This window comes from Pristis pectinata, chromosome 10, assembly GCF_009764475.1.
Source record: "Pristis pectinata isolate sPriPec2 chromosome 10, sPriPec2.1.pri, whole genome shotgun sequence".
In the NCBI taxonomy this organism is placed as follows: domain Eukaryota; kingdom Metazoa; phylum Chordata; class Chondrichthyes; order Rhinopristiformes; family Pristidae; genus Pristis; species Pristis pectinata.
Window position 1 is genome coordinate 13,437,438 of NC_067414.1, and position 16,168 is coordinate 13,453,605.

Below are 16,168 nucleotides of genomic sequence, written 5' to 3' on the forward strand. Positions count from 1 at the left end.
GTAAATCAGCTAGCATAATCAAAGACCCCACCCACCCGTGACATTCTCTCTTCTCCTCCCTCCCATTGGGAAGAAGATACAAAAGCCTGAAAACACACACCACCAAGCTCATGTAAAGCTTCTATACTGCAGTTATAAACATATTGAATGGTTCTCTTGACCTCACAATCTACCTTGTTATGACCTTGTACTTTATTGTCTACCTGCACTGCACTTTCTCTGTAACACTTTATTCTGCACTCTGTTATTGTTTTCCCTTGTACTACCTCAATATACTGTTGTAATGAATTGACCTGTATGAAAAGTATGCTAAACAAGTTTTCCCACTGTACCTCGATGCATGTGGCAATAATAATAATCCAAATTATGAACTAAAAACAAGTACATAATTTCCAAAGCTCAACCGCTGTGCCTGTGTATGTTATCTGAATTGTGAGCTACATGATACATGAATAAGTGCTGAGGTTATACTGTAAATAGATTGTGGCAACCTCCAATACCACTACTGGTATCTGATTGTATTTATGTATGCATGGTGTGTCATGCTAGTGTTGCTATTGTAGAATTTGTGTGGTGCAGGGCAGCAATTTTTCAGTTAGAGTTTGAAGGGTCAGAATATTAGACACCAACAACCAAATGATGACACAGAAGTTCTTCCTACTCTGCTCTCCTGTCTGGCAAGGTGCTCTCAGGGAGTGGTCACAGTGACCACCTCCCATCACTCACCTCAGTTCTAAAGGCTTGTCAGGCACTCCTGGTTTGGAATAAATGTCTTCACCAAGGAATATTCTGATCTGTGAATGTGAAGAAGGTGACATACCCTCGCTTGTAGCCATCTCAATGAAGAAAACCACAGACATTTATGGAAGTGCTGTGGTTTATTAACAGGCTCCCTATGAGGGTTTGAGCCCTCAGAGGTATAGGCATGAGCACAGTGTATTGCAGGACCATGTAGTAACAAACTAAATGAAACATTGCATGCTCAAGACCTATATATGCTTTTGAATTATCTTTTCAAAACAAAATTGTAGACTTTATTACATGAACTTATTAGAAAATATACACAGACACAAAAATCACGAAGTCAGAAATTACAATCAACATATCACTATAATGGATACATTTCCTTAAATGCACAAAAAACACAGGCTAAATTTTCTAATATTTTGCAAAAGTGTTAGGCTTGGTTTTATACACAGCCATCCCCAAATGCTCACCGAATAGGAAGCATCTTGGTTACAAACATCCTGAAGACCAACTCCTTGCTGTTGGAGTACAGTATTTGGCAAAACTTGCTCCTTCAGCTTGAAGACCAGTAACTTTTATATTGATCAGGGTATCCTGTTGATCCAGCCCCAAACATCTGTCTAAGCATAATCTCAGAGCATAGCATCCTGTGTTATTGAGCACATAGGAATAAACCAACATGAATACCAATGTGGTTCTTCATCACTTCTTCACCACATCTTCATCACTAATTGGCATCCCATCAGGAAATGAATAACTGTCTCATTTTTGCAGTAGCACTGAGGATATCTTCACCTAATTTCTGAGCATATTAAAAGGATTGGACTGGAAGGATGTTGCTTGCTATCATCCAGTGCTTGATTCTAGAATCTGTTGGTCAGTTATGCCAATCAAGCATTTTGCAAAAAGGCAATAAATATCTGGTTGGGAAAGAAATCAAAAGGTTCCACTCTCTCCTTTTTTTCCTCAAGGCCATTGTTGCTTGATGTCTCTATGGTCAAGGAAGTTCCTCTTCAAGTATTTCTCCATCTCGGAAAAGTGAAGGATTCATTCCAGCTGGATTGGACAATCTACACCTGCTCTGGTAATATGACCCAATTCAGGCTTATAAATAGGAACAATGTTGTTTTCAGTGCAGTTTTGGGGATGTTCTTCTCCAATTAGTCTGGGTGCCTGCACATAGTGTCCTTGCAAACCTGTTTATTCTTGAACTGCCAGGCAAGATGAAAGATAATTCGAGAAATAGATAGGCAATGGATGAGTCTTGGGCCAAATAGAGTAACACAATATGTACCTCACATCTAATCACCAAGATTACGGTGACGGAGTGCCCACCCACCTAAATGACTTTTACTTGGCCTTCGCAACTCTTTCCTCCCTGTTTTTCATGCACGCCTGGGCACCTCTGGACCAGATCAACAGAATCTTCAAGTAATTGGACAACAGTAAAAGTAGTGATGGGAAAAGACCCTGGTCTTGCAACATTGATCTTCTATGATTTTTCTCTCACTCACATAATGGCGACAACATGGAAATAATTTCTTTATAATCAACAAACATAGGAGGCCATCGCTTTCATACATTGTGGTAAAATAAATTTAAGTTGAAATAAGAAAGAAATCTGTCCATCCTTATTCCAATTTTGGTTGTCTTTGGCAACCAAAAATTATGCAGGTATTGAAATTAAAAGAAAATTAAAAGTCTTGTTGAGAACCAATTCAAATACATTAGCCAATCTATATTTATGTTATTTAAAAACCCATAAACTGTCTTTGTTATGCTCAGAAACAAAAATGAAATTTTCCACATTTTATAAAATAAGCATAAGCAAAAATTATTAGGGTTGTATCATGTGATTTACATCTGCATAACTGATTTTTTTTTTTACATTGTGCACACAGATTTCCAGGCCCGTCTCTTTCATGTTTCATACCTACAGAATCTGTTTTTAAAAAATCATTAATTTTTTTTACCTGAATAACAATTTTAAATTTGCCCCTTAATCTTTCTTCAAATTATTTTGAAAACAAAACCATCTGGTAATGAAGTTTAGGTTGAAAAGAAACACAAGTACAAGCTAATAACATACTCTTCTTATACACATTCTTCTCTCCTTCAAATCACCTGTTTTCACCTCTCTCAGAAAACTATCCTCTCTATTCTTCTAAACAGTGACCAAATCTCAAACCACGTTCTCCTTTCTAATTACTTGAACTTATTACTACCTCCAATTTCATGCTCATCTCACCTGGAACTCTTAATTTGAGTCCCTCCAGGATCTGTTGCCTCCGAAGTACTGAAAAGACTTTTATCAAATTCTATGGGAGTAATGCAAAGATGATCTAGCTTTCCACATACTTTGAGGCCTTTGTGTAGCACTTGAAACATTTGACCATTCCTCTTACCCTCTCCACACTGTCCAGATGGAACTGAGTGAGGCCATATCTATTTGGTTTTACTTTTATTTCTTGAATTAAAACCAGAGAATAACCAGCGATAGTTTTGCCTTCACATGTCTGCACCATTCCCTCTGTCATCCCTCGGGATCTATTCTTGGCACTTTCCTGTCTCCTATCAATATGCTCTCCTATGGCAACCTCATCCAAAAACAAAGTATTAATTTCCACATGTACAAGGTTAATACCCAGCTTTACCTCATCACCACATCTCTTGTCACTGTCACTGAATTTTTAGACCATTGACCAGCATCCAATAGTAGATGAGCAGAAAATCCTTCAGTTAAATGCTGGGAAAACGAATATTTTCATTTCTTTTCTCTGTCAAAAACTGTTCCATAGCCAACAATTCAATCGTTCTCCCTAACAGTCTGAATCTGAAACAGTCCCTTCCTAACTTTGGTAAGTACTGCATATCCCTGCCATCACCAAGATTGATGATTCCTACCTCAGTAACAATGACCTAACTTACAACAAATCATTTTCATTCAGCATGCCCCCGTCCACACTGATCTCCGCTGACTTCTTGTTAAACACCCCAAATTTAAATTTCTCATCCTTGTTTTTAAATCTGTCCATGGTCTTGACATCTGAAATCTCCCCCAGTGTATAACACTCAGAGCTAACTGCCCTTCTCTAATTCTGGTTTTATCACAATCATGAATATAATTTTTTTTTCCTCTGTGTCAGCATATCTTCAGACACCAAGCCGAAACCTCCCAAAATTCCAATGCTGCTCTACCTCTCTTTCCTCCTTTAAGGCTTTCTTAAAACCTAACACAATGAAGACTTTGGTCATCTGCCCCAAAATGTCAATTTCTCTTGATAATGCCTCTGTGATGTATCTTGTAATAAGTGCTGTGTTAACATTTAAATGGGAAGGCAGCTGTAGCCAGGATCATGGCAGCATGAGTGGCTCTGCTGCACAGAAGGGCAGGAAAAAGAGCAGCAGAGCTATAGTGGTAGAGAATTCCAATGCCAAGGGGAATAGACAGGAGCTTTTGTGACCGCAAACAGGGCTCCCGGTTTGTGTGTTGCCTCCCAGGTGCAAGGGTCTGGGATGTCTCAGAGTGGCTGCAGGGCATTCTGGAAGGGGAGGGTGAACAGCCAGTTGTCGTGGTGCATATAGGTACCAACAATATAGGAAAAAAGAGGGATAAGGTCCCACAACCAGAATTTAGGGAGCTAGGAGATAGATCAAAAAGTAGGACCTCAAAAGGTAATAATCTCAGGATTACTACCTGTGCCACGTGCTAGTCAGAGTAGGAATAGCAGCATAGTTAGGATGAATATGGCTTGAGCAGTGGTGCAGGAGGGAGGGTTTTAGATTCCTGGGGCATTGGAACTGGTCCTAGGGGAGGTGGGGCCAGTACAAACTGAATGATCCCAGTCCTGCCCAGGTGTAGACCAATGTCCTATGGGGATTATTTGCTAGTGTTGTTGGGGAGGGTTTAAACTAATGTGGCAGGGGAATTGGAATCCATGCAGAAAGACAGAGGGAAGCAAAACAGAGACCAGAGCAAAAGTTAGAAAAGAGCAAAGTAAGAGTGGAGTACAGAAAAGTCAAATGCAAAGGACATAAAGGTAACTAGATTCTACAAGGACAATGAGACTAAGGGTACTTTATCCGAATGCCCGTAGTATTCGAAACAGGGTCAGTGAACTTGTGGCACAAATCAGTACAAAGGGGTATGATTTAGTGGCCATGACAGAAATGTAGTTGCAGGGTGGAGGTGAGTGGGAATACAGAAGGATAGGCAAGAGGGTAAGGGAGGTGGGGTAATGCTCTTAATTAAGAATAAGATCAGGGCGATAGTGAGAGATGATATAAGATCTAAGGAGCAGAATGTTGAGTCTATCTGGGTAGAGATTAGGAATAGTAAAGGGAAAAAAAGCACTGGTGAGATTTGTCTGTAGGCCACGGAATAATTACATTACAGTGGCACAGGCAATAAACCAAGAAATATTTGATGCATGTAAGAATGGAACGGCAGTTGTCATGGGGGACTTTATCTTCCACATAGACTGGATGAATCAAGTTGGTCAAGGCAGTCTTGAGGAGGACTTCATAGAATGCATCCGTGATAGCTTTCTTGAACAGCATGTGAGTGAGCCTACAAGGGAAAAAAACTATCTTAGATCTGGTCCTGTGCAATGAGACAGGTAAAACTAACGATCTTGTAGTTAGGGATCCTCTTGGAAAGAGTGATCATAATATGAATGAATTTCTCACACAAATGGAGGGTGCTATAATTCGATCTAAAACCAGTGTATTATGCCTAAACAAGGGAGACTACAAAGGGATGAGGGAGGAGTTGGCTAACGTAGACTGGAAACACAGGCTATGTGGTGGGACAGTTGAGTAACAGTGGAAGACTTTCAAAGAGATTTTTCAGTGTTCAAAACAAGTACGTTCCAGTTAAAAGCAGTATTGTTTCCAGTTAAAAACTGCATGCAGTACTCCATGTGTGGCCTCACCAGTACACTGTACAGTTGCAGCATAACCTCTCTGCTCTTAAATTCAATCCCTCTAGCAATGAAGGTCAACATTCCATTTGCCTTCATGATAACCTGTTGCACCTGCAAACCAACCTTTTGCAATTCATACACAAGCACTCCCAAGTCCCTCTGCACAACAGCATGCTACAATCTTTCACTATTTAAATAATAATCTGATCTTCTACTTTTCCTTCCAAAGTGTATGACCTCGCATTTACCAACATTGTACTCCATCCGCCAGACCCTTGCCCACTCACTTAACCTATCTATATCTCTCTGCAGACTCTCTGCATCCTCTGCACAATTTGCTTTTCCACTCAATTTAGTGTCATCAGCGAACTTAGATATGCTACACTCAGTCCCCTCTTCCAAATCGTTAATGTATATCATGATCAGTTGCGGGCCCAGCACCGACCCCTGCGACACCCTGCTTACCACTGATTTCCAACCGGAGAAACACCCATTTATCCCAACTCTCTGCCTTCTATTGGTTAACCAATCCTCTATCCATGCTAATACATTACCCCCAACTCCATGCATCCTTATCTTATGGATAAGTCTTTTATGCGGCACCTTATCGAATGTCTTCTGGAATTCCAAGTATACCACATCCACCTGTTCCCCTTTATCCACTGTGCTCATTGTATCCTCAAAGAACTCCAGTAAGTTTATCAAGCAGGACCTGACCTTCCTGAATCCATGCTATGCCTGATGGAATCACTTCTATCCAGATGTCTTGCTATTTCTTCGTTAATGATAGCTTCAAGCATTTTCCCGATTACAGACGTTAAGCTAACTGGCCTAGAGTTACCTGCCTTTTGCCTACAACCTTTTTAAAACAATGGCACAATATTCACTATCTTCCAATCTACTGGGACCTGCCCAGAGTCCGGAGAATTTTGGTAAATTATCATAGACACCTCTACTATAACTTCCGCCATTTCTTTCAGTACCTTGGGATGCATCCCATCAGGACCAGGGGACTTGTCTACCTTTAGACCCACTAGTTTGCTCATCCCTACCTCTTTAGTGACAGCAATTGTATCAAGGCCCTCACCTCCTGTTTGATTCGATTGTTTTAATTAGTTTTTTTAACATGTGTAGTGTTTAATACATCTCAAGTGGCTGCACAAGCAATGGCCGCTTCCTAGCTTATTGGTTCGTCCATCAGGAGAATATGTGTTTTTTCATTGGTTGGTTTCGCCACAGGTATCTAATAGGTTTCCTGATTGGACTACAGTTAGCTAAGGACTACCTCTTATCTCAGGTATAAAATGTGTCATTTTTTTGTTAATCATGCTCTTGCTCACTCCCCCCCACCCCCGGCTCTAGCTCCGCTTTAGTCCCTTTTGTCTCGGCTCATCTCCTAGTACTAAAGCTAGTGCCATGTGCTCTGTGACTGTTTCTTCATTTTAAACTTTTCCAATAAAACTTTGTGAAGCACCAAGTTGTTTTCAACTCATTCTTGGACCCCTGAAAGAACCTGGGGATTCGAAAATAACGGGATCCGACACCTCCCATCGCATCCATAACATCTGGCTTTGGCATGTTAGACATGTCCTCCATCATGAAGACTGACACAAAATAGTTGTTCAAGGCCTCAGCCATTTCAACATTACCCAATATTAATTCCCCCTTCTCATCTTCCAAGGGACCTATGTTCACTCTAGCCACCCTTTCCTGCCTTTTATAATTATAAAAACTTTAAATATCTGTTACTTTCATAACCTATCTTCCTTTTCCTTATTGCTTGCTTAGTGGTCCTTTGTTGCTCTTTAAAGTGTTTCCAATCTTCCAGTTTCCCACTACTCTTAATGACTTTGTGTGCATGAGCTCTTAGCTTGATGCCTTTTATTTCCTTAGTTATCCAAGGCTGGCTCTCCCCACCCTTAGTTTTTAGTTCCAATAATGCCAGTGCAACATTTAGGGAAATTCTTAATATACTATAGTGGATTAAATATTTGATTTGTAGCTAACTCTGCTATAGTTAAGCTGGACTACCTTAACGATAACATTATCTGAAAAAAGTGAGTGTACATTTCCTATCACTAATATGTGATGAGCACCAAAAAATAAGACAAATACAGAAAATGATGGGGATACTCAGTAAATCTGGCAGCATCTGTGCAGAGAGAAACTTGAGTTAATACTTCACGTCAATGATCCTTCATCAGAATCTGAAATATTAACTGTTTAATAGAAACATAGAAAATAGGAGCAGTCAAAGCCCATTTGGTCCTCTTAGTCTGTTCTGGCCATCACTATAATTGTGCCTGATCATCTATCTCTTTGCCATATTGCTGCTCTCTATCTCCCTTGATGCCTTCTGCATCCAGAAATGTACCTATCTACTTTTTAAATATATTCAGTGATTTTGTCTCTACAGCCCTCAGTGGTATCAAATTCTCTTGCCCTGCAGTTTGAGACAGTGACTCCTCACTCTAGACACCCCAACCAATAAAGATGTCCTCCCTATGTCCAATCTGTCTAGCCCTGTATTTTATAAAGTTCATTTTAATTGCTTCTCATTCTAATAGGATCAAGTGAATACAAATCTACTCAACTTAATTTCTTCCCATTTAACAGTCCTGCCAAACCGCTAAACCTTCTCTGCACTCCCTTCATAACAAATATATCCTTACTTAGATAAAGAGATCAAAACTGCACACATTATACCAACTATAGTCTCATGAAGGCCCTGTATAACTGTAGAAAGACATCTTTGCTCCAGCTCTTAAATCCTCTTACAATGAAGGCCAACATAACATTTCCCTTCTTAAGTGCTTACTGTACCTGCAATGTTTGCTTTCAGTGATTGGTGTAAAAGAACACCCAAGTCTCCTTCTCAATTTAACACCAGTTATATAGTATGTCGTCTTTCTAGTTTTCCTATCTAATGGATAACCACATTTATCAATGTTGTCCTTCACAGTATGCTGCCAGAGTGCACCCAAAGTACAGAACAGTACAGAAGGGATCTCTTCTGGGGAAGGTACGATCTGTACAAAAGGGATGCGTTACACCTGAACTGGAGGGGGACCAATATTCTTGCAGGCAGGTTTGCTAGAACTGTTAGGGAGGGTTTAAGCTAGTTTGGCAGAGGGATGGGAACCAGAGTGATAGGTCAGAGGTTGGTGCATTTAGTGTACATGTAGATGCAGCGCATAGAAAGACTGCGAGAAAGGAAAGGTAGACAACACTACCTGCCCCTCCACTTATCTTTGTATCATCCGCAAACTTGGCCATAAAACCATCAATTCTGTCATCCAGATCATTAACATGTAACGTGAAAAGTAGCGGACCCAAAAACCCCTGCAGAACACCACTAGTCACCGACAGCCAATCAGAAAAGGCCCCCTTTATTGCCATCCTTTGCCTTCTGCCAGTCAGCCAACCTTCTATCCATGCTAGTACCTTTCCTGTTATACCACGGGCTCCTATCTTGTCTAACGGGCTCTTGTGCAGCACCTTGTCAAAGGCCTTCTGAATATCCAGGCAAATAACATCCACTGACTTTCCTTTGTCTATTCTGCCTGTTACTTCCTCAAAGAATTCCAACAGATTTGTCAGGCAAGATTTCCCCTTAAGGAAATTATGCTGACTTCGCCAATTTTATCATGTGCTTCCAAGTACCCTGAAACCTCATCCTTAATAATGGACTCTAACATCTTACTAACCACTGAAGTCAGGCTAACTGGCCTATAATTTCCTGTCTTTTGCCACCCTCCCTTCTTAGAGTGGAGTGACATTTGTGATTTTTCATTATTCTGGAACTATTCCTGACTCTAGTGATTCTTGAAAGATCACTACTAATGCCTCCACAATCTCTCCAGCTACCTCTTTCAGAACCCTGGGGTGTAGTCCATCCGTCCAGGTGACTTACCACCTTCAGATCTTTCAGCTTCTTAAGCACCTTCTCCTTCGTAATAGTAACTACACTCACTTTTGCCCTACTCTCTTGAATTTCTGGCATGTTGCTGGTATCTTCCACAGTGAAAATGATGCAAAACACTTATTCAGTTCATCTGCCATTTCTTTGTTCACCTCTACTACCTCTCCAGTGTCATTTTCCAACAGTCTGATGTCCACTCTTGCCTCCCTTTTACTCTTTATATACCTGAAAAAATTTTGGTATCCTCTTTTATAATATTGGCTGGCTTATTTCATCTTTTCTCCCCTTATTGCTTTTTTAGTTGCCTTCTGTTGGTTTTTAGAAGCTTCCAAATCCTCTAGCTTCCTGTTAATTTTTGCAATATTGTATGCCCTCTCTTTTGCTTTTATGCTGTCTTTGACTTTCCTTGTCAGCCACGGTTGCCTCATCCTCCCTTTAGAATGCTGCTTCTTCTTTGGGATGAACTGATCCTGCGTCTTCCAAATTACTCTCAGAAACTCCTGCCATTGCTGCTCTACTGTCATCCCTCCTAGGGTCCCCTTCCAACCAACTTTGGCCAGCTCCTCTCTCATTGCCTCTGTTGTTAATTTTACTCAACTGTAATACTGATTTTAGCTTCTCCCTCTCAAACTTCAGGGTGAATTCTATCGTATTATCATCACTGCCTCCTAAGGATTCCTTTACCTTAAGTTCCCTAATCAAATCTGGTTCAATGCACAACACCAAATCCAGAATTGCATTTTCCCTAGTGGGCTCGACCACAAGCTGCTCTAAAAAGCTATCTTGTAAGCATTCTACAAATTCCTTCTCTTGGCATCCCGTACCAACCTGATTTCCCCAATCTACCTGCATACTGAAATCCCCCATTGTCACCGTAACATTGTCCTTTTTACATGCCTTTTCTATCTCCTGTTGTAATTTGTACCCCACATCCTGGCTACTATTCGGAGGCCGGTATATAACTCCCAACGGGGTCTTTTTACCCTTGCAGTTTCATAACTCTACCCACGAGGATTCTACATCTTTTGATCCTATGTCACTTCCTGCTAAGGATCTGATTTCATTTTTTAACCAACCGAGCCACCCTACCCCCTCTGCCCACCTGCCTGTCTTTTTGATAGGATGTGTATCCTTGAATGTTTAGCTCCCAGCTGTGATCTTCTTTCAACCACGATTCTGTGATGCCCACAACGTCATACCTGCCAATTTTTAACTGTGCTAATAAGCTCATCTACATTATTTTGTACACTGTGTGCATTCAAATATAACACTTTCAGTCCTGTATCCACCACTCTTCTCAAATTTGTCTCCATGTTGCCTGAAGTTAAATTCTTATCCCTTTCTTAACTTTACTCTTATTCTTTATTTTGGAGACTTCAGTAACCTCTTCTGCACTCTCCTTCCCTTTTACCTTATCCATTCTTTTCCAATCTGTTGAACCCACTTCCCTACTATTAGTTTAAAGCCTTATCTACAGCCGTAGCTGAACAATTCACCAGAACCCTGGTCCCAGCATGGTTCAGGTGGAGCTTGTCCCATTGTAACAGCTTCCTCCTTACTAATACTAGTGTCAATGTCCCACGAATTCCAACCCGCTTCTCCTATGCCAATCTTTGAGCCACACATTTAACTCTCTGATCTTATTGACCCTGTGCCAATTTGCAAGTGGGTCAGGTAGCAATCCAGAGACTAATACCTTTTTGGTTCTGCTTTTCAATTTAGTCCCTAGCTGCTCAAATTCCCTCAGCAGAACCTCTTTCCTTGTTCTACCTACGTTGTTGGTACCCACATGGACTACAACAAACGGATCTTTCCCCTTCCACTCCAAATTCCTCTGCAGGTCAGATGAGACGTCCTGAACCCGAGCACCAGGCAAGCAACATAGCCTTCGAGACTCTCGATCCTTGTGACAGTATTGTCTCTCTGACACAAGTTGTGATTAGAGGGCATGTGCTATAAAGAGAGGTTGTACAAACTTGGGTTGTTTGCTCTGGAGCATCAGAGGCTGAGGGGAGACCTGTAAAATGATCAGAGGCATAGATAGGGTAGATAGTCAGAATCTTCCTCCCAGGGTAGAAATGTCAAATACTAGAAGAAATGCATTTAAGGTGAGAAGGGGAAAGTTTAAGGGAGATATGCGGACCAAGTGTTTTTTTTTACACAGAGAGTGGTATGTGCTTGGAAAAGGCTGCCAGAGGTAGTGGTGGAAGCAGATACGATGGTGCCATTTAGGAGGCTTTTCGACAGACACAATCAGCTTGGGTTTGCTCTGGGTGGTCTGGTTTCCTCCCACACGTCCAGAGACATATGGGTGAGGAAGTTGCGGGCATGTTATGTTGGCACTGGAAGCATGGCAACACTTGGGGGCTGCCCCCAGAACACTCTATGCAAAAGATGTTTTTCACTGTGTTTCGATGTACATGTGACCAATGAAGATATCTTATCTTAATGTGCAGGGAATGAAGGGATATGATCATGTGCAGTCAGAAGAGATTTAGTTTAATTTGGCATTGTGTTTGGCACAGACATCGTGGGCTAAAGGGCCTGTTCCTGTGCTGTACTGTTTTATGTTCTGTACATGTGACCAATGAAGATATCTTATCTTAATGTGCAGGGAATGAAGGGATATGATCATGTGCAGTCAGAAGAGATTTAGTTTAATTTGGCATTGTGTTTGGCACAGACATCGTGGGCTAAAGGGCCTGTTCCTGTGCTGTACTGTTTTATGTTCTCTGTCCTAATATGTGGGTTGTGGCATATGAATACAAGGTTAGGGTGTACATTTCAACTGAACCATTAATCTCAGAAAATGCTCCACATAAGCATGTATACACACACACTGGAGGCATCACCAAGATAAAATGCAACAAACTCCTTAATAAACTTCCCTCTTTCTTGTTGAAGAAGGTGGTGTTCAATTATCAACCACAGACTAGTTTACCTTATACCTTATGCTGGGTATTTATCCTCTTTTGTAAATGACATATATTCCCAAGAGAATGGGGTGAACTAATGAAATACCTCCTCAGAAAGGTGGAAATATCATTAAAACATGCGGGTGATATGGCAATTCTGTTTCATATCGAGTTTATGCTACTTTTCCAGGATCTTCATATAACTGGCAGTCCAGAGTTATTAAGCATTGAGCAATATATCAAAAATAAGTTTAAAATGCAAGAAAGAACAAGTGGATTTTGAACTAATTTCTGGCCCACGTTGATCATTTGTAATCACTTTGTGAACCATTTTCCAATTATAGAATCATCACACGCACCTGTGGGTAACAGAAATTCAGGTCTTGTTTTAGGTATTCATTAGGTACAGTAGTGCTTGTCATTCCCAAAAGAGGATGACTATTTTACATTTAGTGGGTATGCAGATAGAGGGTATTTTACATTTAGGGGGTATCCCATCGTAATCACCTTCAACCCCACCAGCCTCTATGGTCAATGGACCATCCTCCAATGTTCAGTGTTTTCTCCCTCTTCTGGTAATTTCAGATTTTATTACTCTCGTATTTACATCTTCCTCAGACGAAACTTTTGATTTTCATTTCCCTCTTTCACGCACGGTAGCATAGTGGTTAGCACAATGTTTTACAGCGCCAGCGACCCGGGTTCAAATCCGGCCACAAATCCAGCCACTGTCTGTAAGGAGTTTGTACGTTCTCCATGTCTGTGTGGGTTTCCTCCGGGTGCTCCAGTTTCCTCCCACATTCCAAAGACGTACAGGTTAGGGAGTTATGGGCATGCTATGTTGGCGCCGGAAGTGTGGCGACACTTGCGGGCTGCCCCCCAAAATCACTACGCAAAAGGTGTATTTCACTGAGTTTCGATGTACATGTGACTAATAAAGATCTTATCTTATCTTATCAGCTGGCCACCGCTACTTGTGTCATTCAACCTTTCCTGATTGCATTCTTTCACATAACTTTTGTTCTTTCCATTTCTCCTTCGTTCCACTGCAACTGACTTTTTTTAAAAACAAATTTCTAACTTTTCCCAGTTCTGATGAAAATTCATCAGCCTGTTTGATACATTATTCTGTTTCTCCCTCCACAATTTCTCCCTGTGTATTTCAAGTATTTCCTTGTTTTATTTCAGATTTTCAGCACATGCTGCATTTTGCTTTATCATTTAAATGAAATGACGTTCCATGTGTGCTTCTGCTTGCTCCCTCATCACCACCCACTACATTATTCCTGAGACTAACTTCCAAGAACTGATGTCCAGCCCAACCACAGGGGTTGCTCTGGCATAGATTTCTGTCAATGCTTAACAATGCTGAGAGTTGTAGGACAATCAAGGGAAGCACCAAGTATTTTCTGGAATCTGAAATTAGCTCCCCCCTCCCAAATGATAAATAATTCCCCGTTAATAGTAGTTGTTCTTAGTATGTCCAGAAGTGTATCAGGAAATATTATAAGCAACAAGAGATAATGCATTATTCCTACTGAGTCACTGAACAGTTAATTTATTATATTGCAATAGTTGGATCTGCACAAGTTAATTTCACAGCCATGTAAATGGCAACCAGCTGTTTATAAATCCAATTTCACAAAAAGCAAGTTTGAGGAAAATAATCCTTGGAACCGTGAGATATATTTCCCGTTAAGTTATCCTTACAAATGCTAAAATGTTATATTTTCTTCCAAGGCTTAAAAATCAAACACATTAAAACTCAGCACATAAAACCATATTAAAGTTCAAATTTCTGGTACATAATCAGGGATTAACCATTCTAAAAGTTCAAAACCTAATGAAATAGAAATGATGGACAATGCTTTGATATTCTGAGAAATTCAATGCTTACACAAATTAAAATGTACTTTAATTGTAATATTAGTTAATAATTGTGAAAAATTAGTTTCAACATTTTTGAAAATTATTTAATCACTAAATATCTAACATTTAAATCACATAGGTACACCTGTAGATTTTTATTTTCCTGGTTAGGTGCCTTGCAGTAATTTTCAGAATGCTCATCTGTTCCTTGCATGTCAAGACAGTGATTTAACTTCACAACACAGTCAACAGATTTCTGCAAACTCGTCTTATCATTGGGATTTTCTGTCTGATTAGTTTACGATGAAGTAACCTTTACAGCAGTAATTCAAATGTTATTGATATATCCCAACTACCCAAAGTTCCCAAATGTTTCCAATCATTAATAGTCATTTACAGATTCAGACCATGAGGTGATTTGAACTTAAAGTAACTTCCTTATCTGTGACAAAATTGATCATTTAGTATGATTTTTTTTAACAATAATTTGAATTTTCACTTAATAAAGATGATGCAACAAATGCAACATGACTACAGCATAACCACAGTCAAATTATTTTTCACAACCACTACTTTTAAAATGTTTGGATGCATTATTGTTATTAATAATAGATAATAAATTTAAATCTCAGTATCTTTGAGAGCAAGGCATCATCTACACACATTGCAGAAGTAAATACCATTCTAATTTCAAATATAAAGTATGAGAAATATTTCACATTTTTTAAATGCATTATCAGGCCTTTTTTTAGTAACTGCATTTCTTTAACTTTTCGTACACTAATTAGAACACATTTTAATCAATTTTTTGTGAACGTTATCATTTTTCTACTCATTCATAAAATATGGATGTCACTGGTTTAGCCATTCTTAATTACCCCTTTGGCCAAATGACTGGGTAGTTGGATCTGGAGCTTCATATAGGCAACACCATTTAAGGACAGCATATTTCCTTTCTAGAAAGACACTAGTGACCCAGATGTCTCAGTCCTGATGATGGATTTTTAATCCACATTTTATTTAACTACTTAAATTTAAATTGCCCAGCTACCACAAACAGTATTCAAGCATGTCTCCAGCTCAATTACCTGGATGTTAAGCCAGTAAGGTAATCAATACACTACCATATTTCAGCACTTAAGTTTTCAATGCATGCCTAATCAGAAAATCAGCTAAATTCTCTCTTATTTTTCACCTTTTTATGAACTTACTTTAGTTACACACAATTAATTAAGTAGAAGTCAATGAGAATGAAATGCTTAATAGTATGTACCTCTTGTCAGTAGCTTACCTTCCAGAGCAACTGACGGTAGATTTTCTATCAACTGCAATCTCTAAATTGGAGGTACAGAATGATGTTGTTAAAGTCTCCCGGCACAAACTTGATTCATTCTCACACTGTTCCATGTGGATCTGGCAAACTTCCATTTGCCAAGTCTCACACGCAGCATTAAGGAGGCGTATCTCAAAGGGAGAGGCCCTGCATTTGATATATTTAAGGACTATTCCACGTTTGCTTTGGTGAATCCAACAATATAATTACTTCTAAGGAGTGCAGATTGACAATCCCCATGGTAACATCTGTTGCTTCGTCATAAACTAAACATTCCAATAGTTATGTTTTCTGTTTTTCCAGATAACACTGGAACTATTATCATTTCCATTCTCTTCTGTGCTTTTAAGGTGCTTAAATGCTTCATAGAATAAAAATACCTGCATTTCTGCATTAAACTTCCAAACAAAAATGCTCACCAATAACATGTAATCAATACACCTTCTCCTAAGTTAAT

General features: G+C 39.8%; 1 protein-coding gene across 1 annotated transcript in view; it reads right to left on the bottom strand.

Annotated features, from left to right (window-relative positions):
• Positions 1-15,770, bottom strand: part of LOC127575166 (collagen alpha-1(XXI) chain-like) — a 72,465-nt gene extending 56,695 nt beyond the window's left edge. Inside the window, exon 1 of the mRNA XM_052024859.1 lies at positions 15,670-15,770. The gene's annotated coding sequence lies outside the window, so the exon portion shown is untranslated. The remainder of the gene's footprint in view (positions 1-15,669) is intronic.
• Between the last annotated feature and the right edge of the window lie 398 nt (positions 15,771-16,168).